Source organism: Saccopteryx bilineata, chromosome 9 (genome assembly GCF_036850765.1).
Source record: "Saccopteryx bilineata isolate mSacBil1 chromosome 9, mSacBil1_pri_phased_curated, whole genome shotgun sequence".
In the NCBI taxonomy this organism is placed as follows: domain Eukaryota; kingdom Metazoa; phylum Chordata; class Mammalia; order Chiroptera; family Emballonuridae; genus Saccopteryx; species Saccopteryx bilineata.
In genome coordinates, this window is record NC_089498.1 from 25,694,223 (window position 1) to 25,712,840 (window position 18,618).

General features: G+C 37.4%; 1 non-coding gene across 1 annotated transcript; it reads right to left on the bottom strand.

Annotated features, from left to right (window-relative positions):
* Nucleotides 1–18,235: 18,235 nt before the first annotated feature.
* Nucleotides 18,236–18,361, bottom strand: LOC136313824 (small nucleolar RNA SNORA76). Its single transcript, XR_010727251.1, has one exon. It is a non-coding gene; the product is annotated as a small nucleolar RNA SNORA76 (small nucleolar RNA).
* Between the last annotated feature and the right edge of the window lie 257 nt (nt 18,362–18,618).

An 18,618-nucleotide genomic window follows, 5' to 3' on the forward strand; every position in this document is an offset into this window, starting at 1 on the left:
TAATTGTATAAAAAAGTCTATTCCATGTACCACAGTGTGGTGATTACATTCTTTCACTGAACTAAGGCTGTCTTTATTCACATAAACAATTAGCATTCTTAGAAACTTTTATTAAAATTAAAATTTTTTTGTGGTATTAAGAACGTGAAATCTATCCTCTTATTAATTATAGACACAATGTTGTACAACAGATTTATAGAATTTTTTCATCTTATGTAACTGAAAATTTATCCCCATTGAACAGCAACTCCCCATTTTCCCTTTCCCCCTATATTTGGCAATCATCATTCTGCTCTTTGTTTTCACAAGTTTGACTATTTTAAATACTCCATATAAGTGGAATCATGCAGTATTTATCCTTTTGTGACAGGTTATTTCACTTATCATGTCTTCCATGTTGTCACATATGGTAGGATTTCCTTCCTTTAAAAAAAAATTTTTTTTTACTTATTCATTTTAGAAAGGAGAGAGAGAGGGAGAGAGAGAGAGAGAGAGGAGAGACAGAGAGAGAAGTGGGGGAGGAGCAGGAAGCATCAACTCCCATATGTGCCTTGATCAGGCAAGCCCAGGGTTTCGAACCGGCGACCTCAGCATTTCCAGGTCGACGCTTTATCCACTGCGCCACCACAGGTCAGGCTCCTTCCTTTTTTAAGGCTGAATAATAGTGTATGTATTTACCACATTTTCTTTATCCATTTATCTAGTGATGGATATTTAGGTTGTTTCCAAATCTTGTGAATATTGCTGCCATGAACCTAGGACTGAAGATATTTCTTCAAGATTCCTGATTTCAATTCATTTAGAATATTATTAGGTCATATGGTAGTTCTATTTTTAATTTTTTTTAGGACCTCCTTTACTGGTTTCCATAGTGGCTGCACACAGTTTTTCATTCCTCCCAATAGTGCACAAGGCTTACAATTTCTCCACATCCTTGCCCCAAATTACCCTTTTTAAAAATAATAGTCATCTTAACAGATTTGAGGTGATAGCTCATTGTGGTTTAGATTTGCACTTCCCTGATGATGAAAAAAGATGTTGAATATCTTTTCATATACCTGTTGGCCATTTGTATGACTTCTTTGGAGAGCTGTCTAATCATACCCTTTGCCTATTTAAAACTTTTGGTTATTGTTATTATTATGTTTTGTTGTAGGAATTTGTTACATATTTTGGATAGTAGTCCCTTATCAGACATACTGTTTACAAATATTTTCTTCCATTTTATAGATTACCTTTTCAGTCTGTTGATTATTTCCTTTGTTGTGCAGAAGCTTTTTAGTTTGATGTAGTCCCATGTGTCTACTTTTGTTTTTAGAATGCTAGTTTTAGATGTGAATAAGGATTGTGTTCGTTCAGTGAAAGAATGTGTTCACCACGTGGTGGAGCTTGGAGAATATATAGATAGATGTATAAAACATGCTTTTAAGAATCTAGTTGTATATATGAATCAAGACAGTGTTAAAAAAAACAATTAGCCCCTCCCCAAAAAACCCAAAATAGGTCTTTTTGTTTTTAGGTAAACACTATTGAGAATTAAAAGTTTTTGTCTGTATTTTTGATTCTTTAGTTCAAGAGAATAATTATTAAGTAAAACAGAAGTAAACATTTTATTAATTTTATGCATTTTGGGATAGATAAACCCTTAGGGTAGAGATAAAGTCTTCTAAGAATAATGTTTTTGTTTCTGTTGAGGTTAAATTTCCCTCAGTCTGGAACATGTGTCCTTACCTAGATTATCAAATGACACATGAATTTCCCCTCATTATTAATTTCCACAATGGTGATTTCAATATTCAGTGAATGCATAACATGACAAGATGCTCCATTAGAGAAAACAATTCTATTTTCTGTTGATGGATAAACAGTTTAGCCTGAGATCATTTGATAGTTTCTGCCTTAAACTATTTGGTGTCCCAAGGTAGAGGTATTTTTTAGAGCTAGCCCTTTCACTGTGTCATTGTAATGACACTGTAAAACAGTTCTTTTTATACTTTCCAATAAAACACTGTGACATCTTAAATCTGAGTTGCTTTACTTTTTAAAGGGTGAAGAATGCATGATTCCTTTCCATCTGCCTCCCTCCAGCAAGGCAATCATCAGGTACAAAGGAGGAAGCTCAGGGGAAACACATTGTCACTCTATAAATACGTTCAGATAACCATATAGATGGAGGGGGAATTGCTTACAGTCAGAGAAGATAAGGGGACAAGGTGACAATAACCTAGAATTATTCAAAAATAGAAGTTTAGCTTTTTCAATGGGCAAAATAACATATAATGGAGGACATTCCCACACAAACATATACTCTGCAGGGTCTGAAAGTGGTTATCAGAATCATCACAGGAAAGGAAAGTTTGTGCTTAGCCATTGCTTTATAATGAATGAATGACACTCTTTGTTTCGAAAGTGAGCCAGCTCCTGTTAATGGGTCAAGTGGTATGTGTGTGGAGAGAGAAAGGACTGTAGTGGGGAAACCTGCAAGGGATGGTTTCGGGAAGCTGTCTATGTTCAACTAGAACAGATCTCTAAACTAATAGTTACCATTTGTCTTTCAAACTTCAATTTCAGTAACAAATGCTGAGAAAAAAAGTTCTTCTATCTCCAATTAACTTTCCATTTCCTACAAAGAAAGAGCAACCAAATAACCACAAACAAACAACTCATACTCAGAGGTGTGTCTACATGTAAGCTTGGAAACAGTTGTCATTTTAATTAACATTATTGTGTTGCGTTGTGTCAACTCCATTTTGCTGAGTCAAAATAACCAAAATCTAACTCATTAGAAGGCTGTAAGTCAATAGAAGCATTTCAGGTATTAGTTTGTCAGAAAAAAATAGTTTCCAGTACAAGGTCATAATCTTGAAGATTAGACTTGGGCTGGGGTAGATGGTGGTGTTCAAGTTTATAATGGCTGTCTTAACGTTGTTCGGACTGCTGTGACGGAACACCACAGTCTGGGGGGCTTATAAACAACAGAAGTTTATTCCTTACAGTTATGGAGGCTGGAAGCCCAAGATCAGGGTGCCAGCATGGTCAGTTGAGGGTGGCACACTTGTCATTGTATCCTTACATGGCAGAAAAGGCTGGAGAGGTTTGTGGTGTTTCTCTTACAAGAGCATTAATCCTATTCATAAGGCCTTCATTCTTTTGACCCAAGCACCTCCCAAAGGTCTCACCTCCTAAAAATCTCACATCAGGGCATTAGGATTTTAACATGTGAATTTTGCGGGACACAAACATTCAGACCATAGCAGTGGCTGTATCCTGATGCCAGAGCCAACTTTCCCCCTGTGTCTTGCTCAAGCCCATAAGAAGAACCAGACTGTCAATGTTTGCAAATAATCCATTGACACATCTTCATATTTGAGCTGGAATTCCCAGGATTTTCTATTAGCAGTGACATTTCACAAATATTGTTTTAATATCTTGATGTACCTCTCTTCAGAATCCACCATACCTCTGTAAAACATGCTCTCCCTTTGACATGCGTTTGTGTAATGTAAACTGAAGGTGGACATTCTAATTACATACTGATGGGAAACGTTTTGGCTGCTGTATTCCAGGTATATAAAGCTGACAACACATAAGGACAAACCCTGTCTGCCAGGGTGCTTCCTTTGAAATTTCTAGTCACTGGGCTAAGGAACATCTTTTTTTTCAGTGGAAATTTTGACACATTGGCAGTTGTTTAATAATAAATATATTTTATTGCTATTTAGAGTTTATATTATTTTTAATTGCATCATACAATACAACTGTTGCAATGCTTCATGCCACCCTGAAAAAGAAAAGCCTCTCTTAAAAGACCGAGAAGATAATGGGGAATATAAAATGGGTTAATGCATGGGAAATGTGGTTTTGGAGTCTTTATCAAAAAATAGTGTGATAGACAGGCAGAGTTCCACATTTTACTTCCAAATGACTCAAACCAGTGAAATCCTACAAGAATATGGAGACAGTCAACTAGGTAGATGGTCATTAAATAGGTACAGTATACCCCCTCCTTTTATCCCATTGGCAAGGAGTATCATCTGCCTCTGCTTAGCCTGGGTTGTGTACACGGTGATGCTCAGCAAAACAGCAGAGAAACACTGTATTTTTACTTTAGAATGAATGCTACAACATTCCACGGAACCTTTTCGGTTTATTTTCTCCAGTGGGGTGGGTGAAGTAAGCACCAGGTGATCCTGGATGGGAGAGGAAATCTTAGGATCCAATTGCTGTGTGAACAAACTTTCAAACGAGTCCCTGTTTCCCTGAGGTACTGTATCTGAAACCTTTCTCTGTACAGCCTCTCAGGGAGGGGTCTGCGGAGCCAACTGTCTCTCTTTCAACTTTCCCGTTCTGCTTAGTCACCCTTCCTCCTTGCCTTTTGATGAAAAAAAAAAAAGTCACTAATTCCTTAGGGCAATTCCTCTTGTTTCTCTGACTCTGTCTTGCTCTGATTGTTTTTCTAATGCACCTGCTTGCATTCTTTCTCTCTGACTTTTTCTATTTCTCCCCTCTCTCTGCCTTTCGTTTAAGCAGCTTAATTATTCTTTTCTGGAGCCTAATTAATGAATTAAAAAAAGAAGAAGAAAGAATTTCATTTGAAATGGTATGCTGTTAAAAATTCTGCAAGTTTGGAAAGAGTATATGTTAGAGAATATATATACACACATTCAGAAGAAATACTGTGAATCCACCAGAGATGTAGCTTTCTGGGAGCTGAAGGCATATTCTATTACACCGAATGTTTTTTACTTAACTGTTGTGCCTTCAGATCTTTGTTATTGTTTAAAAGTGTTCATTTCTTTTTTTTTTTATTTTTATTTATTTATTTATTTATTTATTTATTTATTTTTATAATTTTATTTTTTTAATGGGGTGACATCAATAAATCAGGATACATATATTCAAAGATAACAAGTCCAGGTTATCTTGTCGTTCAATTATGTTGCATACCCACCACCCAAAGTCAGATTGTCCTCTGTCACCTTCTATCTTGTTTTCTTTGTGCCCCTCCCACCCCCTATCCCTCTCCCATTCCCCCCTCCCCCCCGTAACCACCACACTCTTATCAATGTCTCTTAGTTTCACTATTATGTCCCACCTACGTATGGAATAATACAGTTCCTGTTTTTTTCTGATTTACTTATTTCGCTTCGTATCATGTTATCAAGATCCCACCATTTTGCTGTAAATGTTCCGATGTCATCATTTCTTATGGCTGAGTAGTATTCCATAGTGTATATGTGCCACATCTTCTTTATCCAGTCATCTATTGATGGGCTTTTTGGTTGTTTCCATGTCCTGGCCACTGTGAACAATGCTGCAATAAACATGGGGCTGCATGTGTCTTTACGTATCAATGTTTCTGAGTTTTGGGGATATATACCCAGTAGAGGGATTGCTGGGTCATAAGGTAGTTCTATTTTCAGTTTTTTGAGGAACCACCATACTTTCTTCCATAATGGTTGTACTACTTTACATTCCCACCAACAGTGTATGAGGGTTCCTTTTTCTCCACAGCCTCTCCAACATAAAAGTGTTCATTTCTTTTCTCTGAAAGTCAGATCTTTTGCAAGCATATTTTACTGAAATATGCACTATCTTTCTCCATGTTCCAAGTTTAATGACATGCATTTTTCAAGACAGCCACCAGAGTCAAGTTGCAGAATTTCCAGAATTATTTTCTCTGTTCCTCATGGTATCAAGTGGTCCATCCATCGGGAGCAAACCCGTGTTTCATAAGCACTGTGCTTCATCAGGCTGCAAAAAATAAAGTGCAGCTTGCCTATTAAGAGTACTTGAGTCAAATTTTATGGGGCTTTAAATAAATGGGTTTTATGGTTATTCTTGCAAAACTTATGTTTTCTGATTTAACTTACAACTACAAGTGATGCCTTTCTCTCTTTTGTCACCTTAAGTTCTCTTAGCACACAAACTACTCCCTGGGGAGAAGCAACTTAGATGGAAACATAATATAACTGTAACTTAATGGAACCCCAATGGCCTTTAAAAGTTAATGCTGCTAATGCAATTAATGAAGCTTCTAAAGTGAGGGCTGTAAGCCTGAGGATAATTTATGCATTAGGATGATCTGGTTCATTATTGACGTTATTTTGCATTCCCCAGGCACTCAAGTAGATCATGGCAACACATGCAAAAATAGGACAGGAAGACATTTTTGACTCCTACAAAAAAGAAAATATTCTTCAAATTAGAAGAATCTAAAAAGATCTTAAAAGGGAATACCATAGCTAGTTGGGGGAAGGAAAGTTTTTCTTTGTAAGAATTCCGCTAATAAGTACATATGTGAAAGACCAATAGAATTCTAAAGTCACATTTTGCAATTTTGGATGAAACAATGGGTTTAGGTAACAATTACAATAAATCCTAAAATCATTAAGGGAAAGCATGATTTGAAATTTTATAATGAGGATCAGATTAACATCATCTGAATCCCCTGATAAATCTTAATGTCATTAAATATGGGACAAGCAGATATCACATGGAGTCTCAATGATTTGTAGTAAGTACAAAACACCAAAAGTGAAGTGTATTTGTCAAAATAATTGAGTTTGGTTATCTTAAGTCCTCCAAGATCTATCTGCCAGATTATAGGAAATATAGGAAGTAGAAGAAAGTCAACATATATACCATTAGGAAGGAATCAGTCAAATGCAGAAAGTGGAATATTTGATCATATGTACCAATGGAATAAATAAAATGAGGGGCAATGTTATAAAATGAATGAGACTTAAAAGATATACAATGATGTAGTAGAGTTCAGTGGTAGAGCATCGGCCTGGCGTGCAGGAGTTCCAGGTTTGATTTCTGGCCAGGGCACACAGGAGAAGCACCCATCTGCTTCTCCACCCTTCCCCCTCTCCTTCTTCTCTGTTTCTCTCTCTTTCCTTCCCACAGCCAAGGCTCCATTGGAGCAAAGTTGGCCTGGGCACTGAGGATGGCTCTATGGCCTTTGCCTCAGGCACTAGAATGGCTCTGGTTGCAACAGAGCGACTCCCCAGATGGGCAGAGCATCGCCCCCTGGTGGACATGCTGGGTGGATCCCGGTCGGGCACATGTGGGAGTCTGTCAGACTGCCTCCCCGTTTCCAACTTCAGAAAAATACAAAAAATAAAATAAAAATTGAATTTTAAAGTATGCTGATTATTTAAAGTAATCATTTCGATTAGAAAAGCATGCTTACATCATTTATTTATTTATTTATTTATTTAATTGTGTTTTCATAGATTCTAGGGTTGCCCCGAATGCATCCCCCCCTTATTTCCCTCAACATCTTCCTTGCCCCTCTCCCTACAGCACCCTCCCCCCTTCCCTTCAGGTTTATCCCATCCCTTTTCCCTCTGTCCTTTTTTCCTCTGTTCCCTTTGATCCCTCCTGTGTCTCAATTCCGTTCCTCATTTCTCATGGATCCTTAGGTTCCTCAAATGAGTGAGGTCATATGATATTTTTCTTTCTCTGCCTGGCTTATTTCACTTAACATAATAGTTTCCAGGTCCATCCATGTTGTTGCAAAAGGTAAGATTTTCTTCTTTTTCATGGCCCCATAGTATTCCATTGTATTTAGGTACCACTGCTTTTTAATCCACTCGTCCACTGACGGGCACTTGGGCTGTTTCCAGATCTTTGCTAATGTGAAAAATGCTGCCATAAACATGGGGGTGCATTTCTTTTTTTCAGTTGGTGATATGGTGTTCTTGGGTTATATTCTTAAAAGTGGGATGGCTGGGTCAAAAGGCAAATCTATTTTTAATTTTTTGAGGAATCTTCATACTGTTTTCCACAGTGGCTGCACCAGTCTGCATTCTCACCAGAATACAAGAGGGTTCCCCTTTCTCCACATCCTCGCCAGCACCTATCATGTGTTGTTTTGTTAAGGAGTGCCATTCTGACTAGTGTGAGGTGGTATCTCATTGTAGTTTTAATTTGCATTTCTCTAATGGTTAGTGATGTTGAACATTTTTTCATCTGCCTATTGGCCATCTGTATGTCCTCTTCGGAGAAGTGTCTATTCATTTCTTGTGCCCATTTTTGATTGGATTATTTGTCTTCCTGGTGTTGAGTTTTACAAGTTCTTTACAAATTTTGGTTATTAAACCCTTATCAGATGTATTGTCGAATATGTTCTCCCATTGTGCAGTTTGTCTTTTTATTCTGTTTATATTGTCTTTAGCTGGACAAAAGCTTTTTAGTTTGATATAGTCCCATTTCTTTATCCTATATTTTATTTCACTTGCCGTGGAGATAAATAAGCAAATATATTGCTGCGAGAGACGTTGGTGAGCTTACTGCCTATGTATTCTTCTAAGATACTTATGGTTTCATGACTTACATTTAAGTCTTTTATCCATTTTGAGTTTATTTTTGTGAATGGTGTAAGTTGGTGGTCTAGTTTCATTTTTTTTTTTTTTTTGCAGGGAGTTGTCCAATTTTTTTTTTTTTTTTTTTTTTTTTTTTTAAAATTTTATTTATTCATTTTTAGAGAGCAGAAAGAGACAGAGAGGGAGAGAGAGGAGAGAGAGACAGAGAGAGAGAAGGGGGGAGGAGCTGGAAGCATCAACTCCCATATGTGCCTTGACCAGGCAAGCCCAGGGTTTCGAACCGGCGACCTCAGCATTTCCAGGTCGACGCTTTATCCACTGCACCACCACAAGTCAGGCCCAATTTTTCCAACACTATTTGTTAAAGAGACTGTCTTTACTCCATTGTATGCTCTTACTTCCTTAGTCAAATATCAATTGTCCATAAAGGTGTGTTTATTTCTGGGTTCTCTGTTCTGTTCCATTTATCTATATGCCTGTTCTTTTGCCAGTACCAAGCTGTTTTGAGTACAATGGCCTAGTAGTATAACTTGATATCCGGAAGTGTGATACCTCTCACTTTCTTCTTCTTTTTCAAGATTGCTGAGGCTATTTTTGTGTTCTTTTTTAGTTCCATATAAATTTTTGGAATACATGTTCTATTTCTTTGATGTATGTCATTGGTGTTTTAATTGGTAGTGCATTAAATTTATAGATTGCTTTGGGTAATATAGACATTTTAATGATGTTTATTCTTCCTAACTATGAGCACGGTATATGCTTCCACTTGTTTGTATCTTCCTTGATATCTTTTATTAATGTTTTATAATTTTCCGAGTACAAGTCTTTAACCCCCTTGGTTAAATTTATTCCTAGGTAGTTTATTTATTTATTTTTTTGTTGCAATAGTGATGGGGATTGTTTCCTTAATTTCTCTTTCTGACAGTTCATTGTTGGTGTATAAAAATGCCTCTGATTTCTGAGTATTAATTTTATACCCTACCACATTGTTGAATTTATTTATCAGATTGAGTTTTTTGACTGAGACTTTAGCATTTTCTATATACAATATCATATCATCTGCAAATAATGATAGTTTTACATCTTCTTTTCCAATTTGGATACCTTTTATTTCTGTTTCTTGTCTGATTGCTGTGGCTAGGACTTCTAGAACTATGTTGAATAAGAATGGTGAAAGGGGGCACCCCTGCCTTGTTCCTGATCTTAAGGGGATTGCTTTTAATTTTTGCCCATTGACTATGATGTTGGCTAGTGGGTTTGTCATAGATGGCCTTTATCATGTTGAGGTATGTTCCCTGTATTCATACTTTGCTGAGAGTTTTGATCATGAATGGGGGCTGGATTTTTTTTTTTTTTGTATTTTTCTGAAGCTGGAAACAGGGAGAGACAGTCAGACAGACTCCCGCATGCGCCCAACCGGGATCCACCCGGCACGCCCACCAGGGGCGATGCTCTGCCCACCAGGGGGCAACGCTCTGCCCCTCCGGGGCGTCGCTCTGCCGCGACCAGAGCCACTTTAGCACCTGGGGCAGAGGCCAAGGAGCCATCCCCAGCGCCCGGGCCACCTTTGCTCCAATGGAGCCTTGGCTGCGGGAGGGGAAAAGAGAGACAGAGAGGAAGGAGAGGTGGGGGGTGGAGAAGCAAATGGGCGCTTCTCCTATGTGCCCTGGCCAGGAATCAAACCTGGGTCCCCCGCACGCCAGGCCGACACTCTACCACTGAGCCAACTGGCCAGGGCCGGGGTGCTAGATTTTATCAAATGCATTTTCTGCATCTATAGAAATTATTATATGTTTTTTCTTCTTCCTTTTGTTTATGTGATGAATCACATTGATGGACTTACAAATATTGTACCATCCTTGCCTCCCCAGAATAAAGCCCACTTGATCATGATGTATGATTTTTTTTTTATGTATTGCTGGATCCGGTTTGCTAATATTTTGTTGAGGATTTTAGCATCTATATTCATCAGGGATATTGTCCTACAATTTTCTTTCTTTATGTTATCTTTGCCTGGTTTTGGAATCAGAGTTATGCTCTCCTTATAAAAGGAGCTTGGAAGTCTTCCTTCCTCTTGAAGATTTTGAAATAGCTTGAGAAGGATAGGAGTTAGTTCTTCTTTGAATATTTGGTAAAATTCCCCTGTGAAGCCATCTGGCCCGGGACTTTTGTTTGTTGGGAGTTTTTTAATATCTGTTTTGATCTCATTTGTTGTAATAGGTTTCTTTAGGTGTTTTTATTCTTCCTGATTGAGTTTTGAAAGATTATATGTTTCCAGGAATTTGTCCATTTTATCTAGGTTGTCTAATATTTTGGCATAAAGTTCTTTGTAGTATTTTTTTTCAGAGACAGAGAGAGTGTAGGTAGGGACAGACAGACAGGAACAGAGAGAGATGAGAAGCATCAAGCATTAGTTTTTTGTTGCAACACCTTAGTTATTCATTGATTGCTTTTTCATATGTACCTTGACCGCGGGCCTTCAGCAGACCAAGTAACCCCTTGCCCAAGCCAGCAACCTTCGTCCAAGCTGGTGAGCTTTGCTGAAACCAAATGAGCCTGCACTCAAGCTGGCAACCAGGGGGTCTCGAACCTGGGTACTCTGCATCCCAGTCTGATGCTCTATCTACTGTGCCACCGCCTGGTCAGGCTTCATAGTATTTTCTTACAATATTTTGTATTTCTGTTGTGCTGGTTGTTATTTCTCCACTCTCATTTCTAATTTTATTTATTTGAATCCTCTCTGTTTTTTTCTTGGTGAATCTCATTAAGTGTTCATCAATCTTGTTTACCCTTTCAAAGAACCAGCTATTGGTTTCATTGATCCTCTGTATTGTTTCTTTAGCTTCTGTGTCATTTATTTCTGCTCTGATCTTTAGTATTTCTTTTCTTCTACTACCTGTGGGCTTTATTTGCTGTTCTTTTTCTAGTTCTTTTAGATTAAGGGTGAAGTTATTTTTTTGAGCCTTTTCTAGCTTCTTAAAGTATGCCTGTAGTGCTATGAACTTCCCTCTCAGTACTGCATTTGCTGTGTCCCATAAATTTTGAGTTGTATGCTCATTATCATTCATTTTTAGGAATTTTTTTATTTCTTTGATCTCATTGTGAATCCATTCATTATTTAATAACATGCTATTTAGGTTTCATGTGTTTGAGTATTTTTCAGTTTTTCTGTTGTGGTTGATTTCTAGTGTTATGCCATTGTGATCAGAGAAAGTGCTTGATATGATTTCTATCTTCTTAAATTTGTTGAGACCACTTTTGTGCCCTAACATGTGGTCTATCCTAGAGAATGTACCATGAGCACTTGAAAAGAATGTATATTCTTTTGCTTTAGGTTGAAAGGTTCTGAATATATCTATTAAATCCAATTGATCTAATGTGTCCTTTAAGTCTGCTGTTTCTTTGTTAATTTTCTTTCTTGAGGATCTATCTAGTGATGTTCGTGGGGTATTGAAATCCTCTACTATTATAGTATTGCTGTTGATCTCTCCCTTTAAATCCATCAAAGTCTGCTTTATATATTTAGGTGCTCCCATATTAGGTACGTAGATAATTATAATGGTTATATCTTTCTGTTGGATTGCTCCCTTTATCATTATGCAGTGACCTTCTTTATCCTTTACTATATTCTTTGTTTTAAAGTCCATTTTGTCTGATATAAGTATTGCTACCCCAGCTTTTTTTTTCATTTCCATTTGCATGAAGTGTTTTTTTCCATCCTTTTACCTTCAGTCTATGTGTATTTTTTGTTTTGAGGTGTGTCTCTTGTAGACAGCATATGTATGGGCCCTGTTTTCTTATTCACGCAGCTACCCTATGTCTTTTGTTTGGATCATTTAATTCATTTACATTTAAGGTTATTATTGATATGTAGTTGTTTATTGCCATTTTATTCTTTAAAGCTGTATTCTTCTTTTATTATATTCTTTTCCCTGTTCAGTTTACAACAGGCCCCATAACATTTCCTGCAGCATTGGTTTGGTTGTAATGAATTTCTTGAGTTTGTTTTTGTTTGGGAAGCATATTATTTCTCTTTCAATTTTAAACAATAGCCTTGCTGGATAAAGAAGTCTTGGTTATAGGCTCTTGTTCTGCATTACGTTGAATATTTCTTCCATTCCCTTTTGTACTCAAGTGTTTCTGTTGAGAAGTCGGATTTCATCCTTATGGGGGCTCCTTTGTAGGTGATAACCTTTTTTTCTCTAGCAGCTTTTAATATTTTCTCTTTATCTCTTAGCTTTGGTATTTTAATTTGATGTGTCTTGGTGTAGATTTTTTTGGGTTTCTCTTTAACGGAGTTCTCTGTGCTTCTTGAACTTGTGTGACTTTTTCCTGCATCAATATAGGGAAGTTTTCATCTGATTTCATTGAACAAGTCTCTATTCCTTGTTCTTTCTATTTTTCTTCAGGAACCACTATGATGCGGATGGTGTTTCTCTTTACGTTGTCACAGAGCTCTCTTAGATTTTCCTCAGATTTTTTTATTCTCTTTTTTTTTTTTCTGCTCTGCTTCCATGTTTTTGTTTATCTTGTCTTCTAAATTGCTGATATGATCTTCTGCTTCATCCAGCCTGCCATTAATTGCTTCTAGTGTAGTTTTCATTTCTGACACTGTATTTGTCATCTCTGAATGGTTCTTCTTTATTATTTTAGTGTCCTTTTTGATGCTTGTTATCTCTTTATTTATGTGCTCATTGTGTCCATCCATTGGTGTTCTAAGATCTTTCAGCATTCTAATAATCCTTATTTTAAACTCTGCATCTGGTAGTTTTGTTATTTCTATATCACTCAGTTCATTTTCTGGAGGTTCCTCTTGTTGATTTATTTGGATTGCACTTCTCTGTTTTTCCATTATGTCTGTTTGTTTGGGTGTGTTGTTTGTAGAGCTGGTTGGGTCTTGGGTTGGTGTTGTCTGCCTCCAATTTTCAGTTGTGTTATTTCTAGGTCTTCTTGTGTTGGTATCAGCTGTTGTTTGTAATCCAAGTTGGATTTGGCTTTTCTAGTGGAATGCTTTGAAGTCTTGATTTGTTTGTTTTCTTAACTTGGTGGTAGTCTTGTTTACTGATCTCAGCAGGGGGCTTATCTGAAAATGAATATAGGAATGTGGTGGGTGTAACCTGAGACTTTGAAGGTTTGATCTGCCAGTCACTATCTGAAGGCGGGGTGCTTTCTCTGCTTTCGTAGGGGGAGGTGTGTCTCAGATCTCCATGGAGACCTGAGGTACTGCCCCTCCTCCTCACTTCCTGTTTTCAGCTGTGCCTTGTTGCACTGATTGGAGCTGGAGAGATTTCTGGAGATGGGTCATCCAGAACCACTTTAGGCTTGTGCTGTCTGGAAGGATCAACCCCTTTTCCTGCTATGATCACCTTCGCACTGGATGAGTCAGCTTCTCAGGTCATCCCATGCATTCCTCTGCCTGTCATCACCTGTCTCTCTCACCTCTTTCCTTTTGGAAGACAAGCCAGCCCTCTCAGCACACCTTGTTCCCAGGTCCCCAGGCAAGTGGCTGTGAGCGATATTTTCTGCTCTTCTCCTTGGAATGAGAGCCCTTCTGGGCTCTCAGCCTTACCCCCCCCCTTCATTCCTGGAAGCAGGGGAGACCCACCATGCCTTGGCACTCCCTACGAGGCTTGGTGTATCTTATTCTTTGCTCCTTGGTTTTTGAGAGCTATTCTTGTAGTCCAGAGTTGGTTTTTCACACTGATTGTTCCTAAATTAATTTGTAATCCAGTTTGGTGTTGTGAGCTGGGAGTCTGTGTGTCTGCCTACTCTGCTGCCATCTTGGTATCTCCTCATGCTTACGTTTGTACATTAAAATATTGTGATGTATGGGATTTGCTTTAAAATATCAATGAAAATATGTGGGTCAGTAGATGAATTGGGAGTGGCCATATGTTAATACATATTAAACTGGGTAGATGAGGACCGATGAACATGTTCTCTGTATTTCTGTTTCTGTTTGAAAATTTGCAGAGTGCAAAGGGGAACATGACTATTTTATCACAGACAAAAGGATGTTCAGTGAACAGGTTGTATTTTCTATCACTAGGGATGTGAAGACATGGTGTAATCAGATCAAATATGGCTGTAGTTCAGAGCTGATATATAATTTTTAGACACTGTTCAGATATAGTCACAAAAAAGGGGAGTGTTTAAATTTTGTCTTAAATTACCATTTCTGTAAATCTATTTTAAACATTTTTCCTTGTGAATTTTACCTATTTTTGAGATGTACATAATATAGTTTCTAAAGCATATTAATGATAGTTGCTCTATTAATTTAACCAAACCAAAAATTTTCTTGGTTTTAATGTTGTTAAAGTACCAAATTTTCTGATTTACATTATTAGTTATGGTGAGGGAAATATATTTAGGTCCCATTCTTTTGCAGGTGGTACTTTGTATCTTCTTTATGTAAATAACTTTTATTAACAAATAAGATGATTATAATATTTGTTATACCTATTTAATGTAAAAATATTTTCTCCCCTCTTACTCAAACATACATACACACAAACGATTTGACAATAATTTAGTTTATTTCAAACAAGTCATGCAAAGTGCATTTTATTTTTTATAGCTTTTTATTTTTACTTATTTGTTTACTTTAATTGAATTTATCGGTTAGCATAATTATACAGGTTTCAGGTGCCCAATTCTACAGCACATCTCTGTGCATTGTATTGTGTTCAACCCTCCAAGTCAAGCCTTCATCCATGCCCATTTCTCACCTCTGTACCCTCCTCTGCCCCTACCCCCAGTCTCCAGTAAGTACATTTTAAACAATCATATGTGATTGTATTTGGTCCAGTACCTAAAACAATGTGTGAAATTGGGGAAACTGAGGTGATAAATAATATTTAAGGGTTTGTGTCTTTTCAAAGGTGTGTGTGTGCAGGGAGGTCTACTGTATAATGCAAACATTTAGCCATACACATCCTTCTTACAGAGTCTCCCCAAAGCAATCTAATTCACATGGCACCTTGCCTTCCTTCCTTACTCTCGATCCATCAGATGCACAGAACGCAAACACAGTGTGAGCGAAATGACTACATCTGCCCATGGCAAGACCCCATCCATGAAACAGAATTTGTGATGTTTCATATTGCTGTCTCATCTTTACATGCACACACACATTTGCATTTTATTTTATTTTGGTAGGAACATTTAACATGAGAGTATACCACCTTAAAAAGTTATGTGGACAATATTGTTGACTGTTGATAAAATGTTGTACAGCAGATCTTTGGGACGTATCCTGGTTAGTACTGTTATAATCATTTCCCCCTAGTGATCTGGGAGACTTGTTGATTGTTCTCTCTGATCTGTTCTTGTACGGTATGTGTCCTATCAGACACATCTCAAGGAACTCATTTCTTTCTGTTCCGCTGCATTGAATGCCAGTCTATCTAATGCTACTGTGTGTTATGTCCCACTTGGTTTTCTTTCCAACTTATTGTTTCTCTTAGTAAGATTTTTGTTTACATCCATTCCCTGTTGTAAGTTAGATACGCTAAAAATCATATAAAAAAGCTGAATACAAGTATTAGTGTCTCATGGATACTCTTGGTTTCTTTGGGTAGTTTCAATTGCAGCTTTTTCTTCTTCTTTTTTTTTCGCTTAAATGGGACTCAGTGCTCATGGGAATAAGGAACCAACATAAAACGCAGTGATGTGAACAGATTTGAAAGACCAAACACCAGAATAAGATTCACCTTCTGGGGCTCTCTCGGACTTTGAAGGAGGATTGTGGAGCACCATTTATTTAAGCACTGCAGGTCCCTGAGCACATGTGATTTTGAGACACATGGAGGGTTTCTGGAAACTGGATTAGTCCCAAGAATCGTTTTATAGAAAATATTCAATTAAGTGTTTGTTAACTTTTCATGTGGAAGAAATCTCATTCACATTAAACTAATTCAGTGTTTTAGAGAAGAAAAAACAACAAAAAAGAATTACTCAGATACTGGAGATTAGATCATTCCCAGGTGGGTCTGTTCATTTGTAGAAAGTGGTGGCTCTTTCAGAGTTTGGTTCTGGGACCAGCAGCACCAACATCACCTGGAAATTTGTAAGAAATGCAAATTATCACACATGACTCCAGACCAGCGGATTCAAAAACTCCTGGGAGTGGCCCAGAAATCTGTTTTCACAAGCCTACCAGGGGATTCTGGTAAGTGTGCAAATTTGAGAACCATTGGTTGAATGTGTATTTTTTAAAAGAAAGATCTTGAAATTTTTAGTCCATTTTTTTCATTTTTATTATTACTGTAAAATCCTTTGAAATAATCCTTCAGGTCAGATAAGTAGTTTTCATTCTTCCTTTCAAGGTTACTAATGAAGCAGTGAGATTTCCTACTATCTTGATAATTTTGCTTATTGTTAAATCAGAAAATATTTATGTTTATCATTGTTATTCAAACCGCATTTTACTTAGGTTTGGAGTTTAGTGTTTTGGACTAGAAAATGGAAGAATCAAGGGCAGGTGGCAACACAATAGCCCATGTATGTTTTCATCAGTGCCTCAGCCCTGCAGGGTTTGTGTTCTGCTCTCATAGTGTTCTGATAACACTGTGTTGCCTGACAGCAATTTTTGACAAAAGTTGTTTTGAAGCCCCATGTGTGTGGGAGGTGGTGGAGGTGAATGGAGACTAAAACAGACTACAGAGAGCTTTGATTTCACCGCTTTTGCCCAGGATGTGTCTGTCAAAGCCCCCATACCCACCTCAGCTAGATGTTGTGAGTTTGAAGATAGAGGAAGTGTACCACCAGCCAAGGAATGCAGGGAGCCTCTAGTAGCTGAAAACATTAAGGAAATGGGTCCTCCAGAAAGGACATCCTACAGAAAGGAATACAGCACCGTAGATACCTTGATTTTAGCCCCAAGAAATTGTTTTAAAATTTGTGATCTCCAGAACCATAAGGCAGCGATTTTCAACTAATATGGCGTGACACACCAGTGCACCACGAGAATTTTTAAAACTCTTTTTTTTACAATAGATTGTCAAATAAAAAATATTACAGCAGCTCACAACAATAGCTGTCCAGTGTGAATTAATCAAAATAATACATAATTTTTTGGTAAGATCAGCAGAAAATATATATCTTGGTGTGCTGCAGAACCTTAGTAATTAGTTTATGTGCACCATGAGAGGAAAAGATTGAAAATCGCTGCCATAAGATCAAACACTTGTGTTGTTTTAAGCTGCTAATTTGTGGTAATTGCTTATAGTAGTAATAGGAAACAAATACATTGTTGAAAAGGATAAAGTAATTAGTAATGATAAAAACTAACATGCAAACAAATTACTTGGAGATCCTCATGATCGAGGTGACTATGAATTGGCTAAGTACGAATTTTAACTGAATATCTTGAACAAATTTTAGGTGACTTGGTGAAATGGAAATGTTCTTGAGAAAGAGGATTAACTGAAGAACTAATTTCATGTCCTTCCAGATCTTTTCTTTGATAATTGCCTAACGGAAAATGAGTTCATAATCAATATTTTTTGGAAGTATATTTAAGGGACTTGAAATGGAGCCATTTCTGTTTTTCTGAGCATAATATAATAAGACCCATTTTACTCTACAAAGGCAAGAATGCCTCTCTGACCCTCCACAGACTTTTAAAAACATTTATTAGTCCAAGTAAAAGATGGCACAGTAAGCACGACATTGTATATGGTTTTAATTCCTTTTCATGATGTCTATATTTCATGGGGACAATTTTAAAATTTTAATTAATTAATTTATTTTTGGCATGCCACAGAATTTTAGGAATTAGTTTATGTGCACCATGAGATGAAAAAGGTTGAAAATTGCTGCTGCAGGGCATTTCAGCATTAGCTTAAGGATTGGGGTCATCAAAATCCTCAGAAATCTTGCCCCCATGGCAGTGCTGGTCTTGTTGTTCTGGGTTAAAGGGGCTGTTGGGATGGAGCCACTGTTGGCCCCAGTTATGCACAAGTTCTAATGCTGAGGCTTGACCCCGAGCCACATGTAGGCACAGCAGGGACCCGGTGAAGCATGAGACAGTGAAACCTTGTTTTTAAATACATCCCATAAGAAAAAAATAATTTAAAAAATCAAAAGTTGTTTTTGATTAGGTAGCTCACATGTTAGAGTTTTGTCTTGATAAGCCAAAGTTGCAGGTTTTATCCCTGGTCAGGGCGCATTCAAGACTCAACCAATAGAGGCATAAATAAGTGGAACAGCAAGATTGATGTTTTTCTCACTCTCTCCCCCCTTCCTCTCTCTCTAAAATCAATCAATTTTTTTAAAAGTA